This window comes from Arvicanthis niloticus, chromosome 24 (genome assembly GCF_011762505.2).
Source record: "Arvicanthis niloticus isolate mArvNil1 chromosome 24, mArvNil1.pat.X, whole genome shotgun sequence".
Taxonomy (NCBI): Eukaryota; Metazoa; Chordata; class Mammalia; order Rodentia; family Muridae; genus Arvicanthis; species Arvicanthis niloticus.
The window spans coordinates 35,259,510-35,265,523 of NC_133432.1; positions in this window are offsets into that span (position 1 = coordinate 35,259,510).

Consider the following 6,014-nt stretch of genomic DNA (forward strand, 5'->3'; position numbering starts at 1 on the left):
AATCCAACGCTGGGGATTCTGGGGGCTCGCTGGCTAGCCAGCCTAGTTTAGTTACTGAATTCCAGGCCAATGAGAGACCCCGTTTCAAAAACAAAACAAGGCCTGGTTCTCAAGGTTGTCCTCTGGCCTTCACAAGGACATCCCAAGCACACATGCTTCCACATATATGAACATCACACATACACATAGGGAGAAAAACCCCTCAGAGACCAATCATAAAAACAAGAAAGAAAAGACTCACCATAAACAATGATCCTTAGTCAGTACAGCTGAATCTTATCAGAATCTTTATCGACAAGCCAGAGCAATAGCATATTCAAAGTGCTGAGAGAAACAGGTTGTCAGTCAAGGATATGACATCCACCAAAACTATTCCTTCAAAGCTGAAGGCAAATTAAGAAAATCCTAAGTACTCAAACAAAGACCTGACAAAAGTTAACACTGGCAGGGCCCACTCCATGAGAGAATGTGGAGGGAAGTCCTGCAGGACGGGACTCAGATCTGCATTAGAAAATGCACGGCACCCAGGTATGAGGCCATAGCCGTAATTGTGACATTTGAGAGGCTGAGGCAGGAGAATTTAAGTTTAAGGGCAACCTGAGTTTTATGCTAAGAACCAGAAGGAGAAAAAGAAAGGAAGAGGAGTAGAGGTGGGTGAGGAGAAGGAAGTCAAGGAGGTAGGGGAGGAGAGAGGGAGGAGGAAGAGAAAACAGAACCAAAGAACACTTGTTAAGTGTAGCTGTGTGGGAAACTGAAAGACAGTATAAATACAATGTGTGTGTGTAGCTCTTTTCTTCTATGTGATTTAAAAGACAATTGCACAAAACAATAACTATAAATTTGCATGCCAGGCAAAGTATACAAAGTTGTCATTTGTGTAACAATAACAGAGCACTGGGAAGCGAGTGAAGCTATTGTAAAAGCAAAATTTCAGGCACTATTATAATTAAATTAATACTAATCCGAACTAGACTGCTATAAATTAAGATGCTAATTATAGTGCCCAGAAAACCACTTAAGAGAGCGGCTCAAAAGAATGCATTGGAAGAAATAGGCCTGGAAGCTGGGAGTGGTGGTGCACACCTCTCATCCCAGCACCTGGGAAGCAGAGGCAGGTGGATCTCTGTGAGTTCTAAAACAGCTATGGATACATAGTGAAACCCTCAAAACAAAGAAGAAGGAGGAGGAAGAAGAGGAAGAGGAATAAAAAAAAGGCAGAAGGAAAGACAGAAAGACTGGAGAGTTGTATAAGCAGTTAAAAGTACTGACTGCTCTTTCAGTGATGTTACAGTTTCCAGGCCCAGTGTCCACTCAGTAGTGATGCTGGTGGTGGCAGTGGCAATCGAGGCTCCAAGCCTACACACTGCACAGGGCCCGTGTCTCTCCCCAGAGCATCCCTAGCACAGTATCTTGAAGAGGGGGGAGGAGGAGGAGGAAGAGTCATTCCCCCAATCATGTTGTCGGCCGTAGCCTATGCTGAAGTTGAAGTCAAGATCCAGGCCTATCATCCTCCACAGATACACAGATGTCACCAGGTTAGATGGCACAGAGTGACTTTAAGACTGTCTCAAGTGGCAGCTGGAGAGATGGCCCAGCAGTTAAGAACACGTGTTGCTCTTGCAGAGAACTTGGATTTGGTTTCCAGCGCTCACGTGGTAGCTCACAACCATCCATAGCTGTTGAGAACCGCACTAGTCCCACGTTCAGGCGGCCAAAAAATGTCGCAGCCCGAGCAAAATGTTGAGGATGGACAAAGAATGGAGACCAGACAGAGTGTGATTCAATCCTGTTTATTCTTCAGTCTCTCTTCCTAGTCCAAGTCCCAAGTCTAGCTGTACTCTCTAAAGAGTCTCCCTAAAGAGTATATCTAAAGAGTCTGATTCTCTACCGTCTGCCTCTGCCTTTTATATATCTCACTTCTAAGCCATGCCTTTTGGTCACACCTTTAATCATGCCCTTAGGTCTTGTCTCTAAATCTGATCTCTAGGTCACACTCTTAAGTCACACACCTTTAATCTCACACACCTTTAATCTCACACACCTTTAATCTCACACACCTTTAATCTCACACACCTTTAATCTCACACACCTTTAATCTCACACACCTTTAATCTCAAGGTATCTAAACCAAGATTATCAGAGTGTGCTCAGCTGTTGTAGGCTATTGTAATCCAAGTCTCATGTCAGGGTATATGGCTCAAGATGGCTGCAAAGCTGATAGCCGCTTTCTGCTAAAAGTCGGCCCCCAACACATAGCTTCATTTCTGGGGGACCCAATGCAAAGCCTTCTTCTGACCTCCAGGGGCCCCAGGCATGCACACACACACACACAGAGAGAGAGAGAGAGAGAGAGAGAGACAGAGACAGAGACAGAGACAGAGACAGAGAGAGTCTCAAAACACTCATATGAATAAAGTAAAATAAATAGATCTGAGAAAAGTAAAATGCCAATGATCTCTCTCTCTCTCTGTCTCTCTCTCTCTCTGTCTCTCTCTCTCCCTCTTTCTCTCATGTGGCAGAAGTTGACTTCAGCTGTAGTTCCTCAAGTGAGGTCCACCTTGTGCTTTGCTTTAAGATACACACATAAAACAAAACTAACCAACTGAACAAAGAAACCCAAAGCCAAGCAAAACCCCACCCCTCCTGTCCTCTGGCACCTCCCAGCTTCTAAAAGCAAACATGAAGAAGCAGAATCAAGTCTATCCTCACACATGCAATCATGTCCTACCTGGTTCCATTCTGGCTCTACCCAGATTCATGCAGGAGCCAGCTTAATCCTGTGTGCATTTCCAGATCCTGTTTGTGTGGAGTGATCCCGGGATTCACATCACAACTTAGCATGACAGAGATGCTTTAAGCCAAAGACGATGCAAGTTATCACCTCAGAAAACCTTTATCTGAGTAGTTTTGGGTTGGGACATTTTCCATTGTGTGTGTGTGTGTGTGTGTGTTCACACACATTTGAATAGAGACCAGAGTGACATCTGGTGTCTTCTTCAATCACAATCTACTTCATTTTATGAGTCAGAGTCTCTTACTAAACCTGGAGCTTGATTATTAAACTAGACTGGCTCCCCCAGCAAGCCCCGGGGAATGCTCCTGTCTCCACCTCACCACTTCTGTGATTATAAGCATGTATCATGTACCCAGCTCTTGTAGTACACCAGGGGATTTGAACTTAGATCCCCATCCTTGTGCAGCAAGCGCTTTGCTTACTGAGCCATTTTCCCAAAGTTCACAGTGACTGGTTTTTGTTTTGTTTTTTGTTTGTTGTTTGTTTGACAGAGGGCTTTTCTCTGTAGCCCAGGCTGGCTTTGAACTCACCATGTAGTCCAGGCTGATCTTCAACCTGAAGTCTCCCATCCTCTGCCTCCAGAAGGCTGGGTGACAGCTTTGAGCATCCACACTGCAGCACAGAGACTTCTTTATTGCTCCCTGGGACCACATGACCCAACTAAGATGAGCCCTTGAACTAAGCTGCCACAGCTCAGAGGAGCCCCTCAACTCTGCGGGGTGTGGGCTGGGGGACGTGTGCACAGAGAAGATTTGACAGTCACTGGAGAGCTCAATGCCTAGGGAAGCTTATCAAGGCCAGGGCTGCACACACTCTGTCCTATCACGTTGGCCTTGACGGGCTGCTGCTGGTTTTCCCTTTGTTTTCTCAAAGAAACACAAAGCAAATTTACCTGCTCTGAGGAGTGCTCCTGTTCAGTGCCGTTGTCAGTGCAAATATTCTCAAGCACTTTTAAAAACCCGTTCAAGCAGAAGTAATCAGAGAGGCTTGCAGCTCGGGGGTACATTGACATTTCCTTGTCACCTGTTGTCATACACAAGTGACAAGCCCTGAGGGAACAACATAGTCAAACCCTGAATTTCTGTGCTTAAGGGGTTGGCATAGATTATGAAGGGGCCACATCTCAGCTCAGAACTCAGGTCTTTCAAAAGTAAGTGTGTGTGTGTGTGTGTGTGTGTGTGTGTGTGTGTGTGTGTGTGCTTTAGTTAGGGTTTCTATTGCTTTGATGAAACAGTATGACCTAAAAAAGCACGTTGGGGAGGAAAGGGTTTATTTGTCTTATATTTCCACACTGTAGTCCATCATTGAAAGAAGTCAGGACAGGAAGTCAGATAGGGAAGGATCCTGGAGGCAGGCGGTGATACAGTGGCCATGGAGGGAGCCACTCACTCCTCATGGCATGCTCAGCCTGCTTTTTTTTTTTTTTTTTTTTTTTTTTTTTTTTTTTGTAGAACCCAGGACCACCAGCCCAAGGATGTCATTGCTCAAAAAGGATTGAACCCTTCCTTATCAATCACTAATTAAGAATACCTTACAGACAGATCTTAGGGGGACTTTTTCTTAATTAAGGTTCTCTCCTTTCAGATAACCAAAGTTTGTCAACTTAACAAAACGAAACACCACAATGTGCGTGTGTGTGTGTTTGGGCCTAGGATAATGGATTAGAACTCAGTTTAGATTCCCCAGCATAAAAAAATTCAACATGGTTTCCCATGTGTGATCCCACACTGGGAAGATGGAGACAGGAGGATTCCTGTTTCTTACTGGCTAGTGAGTTCCAAGTTTAGTGAGAGACCCTGTCTCAAAAAATAAGGTGGAGAGAAGCTGGAGAGATGGCTCAGTAGTGAAGAACACTTACTGCTCTTGCACAGGACCCCCCAGTTCAGTTTCCAGCACTCAAAACAGTTTGTAACTCCTGCTCCAGGGGATCTGACAGATTCTTCTAGCCTTCAGGAGCAACTGCGTGCCAGTGGCATCCCTCCACCCACAAATAAAAATAAGAGTAAATCTTTAAAAAAATAATACTAAAGTGGAGAATAATTGAGGAAGACACTTGGCATCAACACACACATGCACACATTCACACACACATATACACACACATATATACATATAAATACAAACCCACACACATATACATACACACACATGCATACATACATACACACATAGACAAACACATACACAATACACACACATAGACAAACACATGCACACATATATAAACACATATACACATAGACAAACATATATATATATATAAACACACATATACAAACCACACACACATACACACATACACACATACACACATATACAAGCACATGTGTACATATATGCACAAATATACATAGACAAACATACATATACACACATACACACACATAGACAAACATATGTGTACATTATATTCAAATACACGTAGACAAACATACATATACACACATACATACACACATATACACATATACAAACACACACACATAGACAAACACACACATATACACATACATACATATATACATGCATACACACATATACAAACATACATACACACATACACACATAGACATACATATATATGCATACACACATATATACACATATATAAACACACATATATACACATACTCATATACAAGCACACATATACACATACACACATATACACACATACACACATATATACATATACACACATATACAAACACACATGTGAACATATATACACACATACACATATATACACACATAGGCAAGCATATATATATACACATACACACACATAGACAAACACACATAAACATACATACACACATCTACACACAAACACACATACACACATATATACACATGCACATAGACAAACATATACATATACACACAAACACACACATATACAAACACACACATAAACACACATACACACACTCATACCTGCACAGCAAGCATTTTATCCATCAAGTCCTCTGCCCTGCCTTATTTTTTCAGTCAGTGTCTCTCATTGAACCTGGAGCTCACCAATTGGGCTAGCCTGGTCTGCTGCTTTTGTTTTCATTTCCCCAGGGCTGGGACCACAGGCATCTTTTTAATGTTTCTTCCGGGGGATCCTCACAACTCTCATGCTTTTCCAAATGAATTATCTCTCAGCCCCTCTTGGCTGAATTTTGTCATTGGATCAGTCATCTTTCCCTGCATGAAGTTCATGCTTCTGCATAGC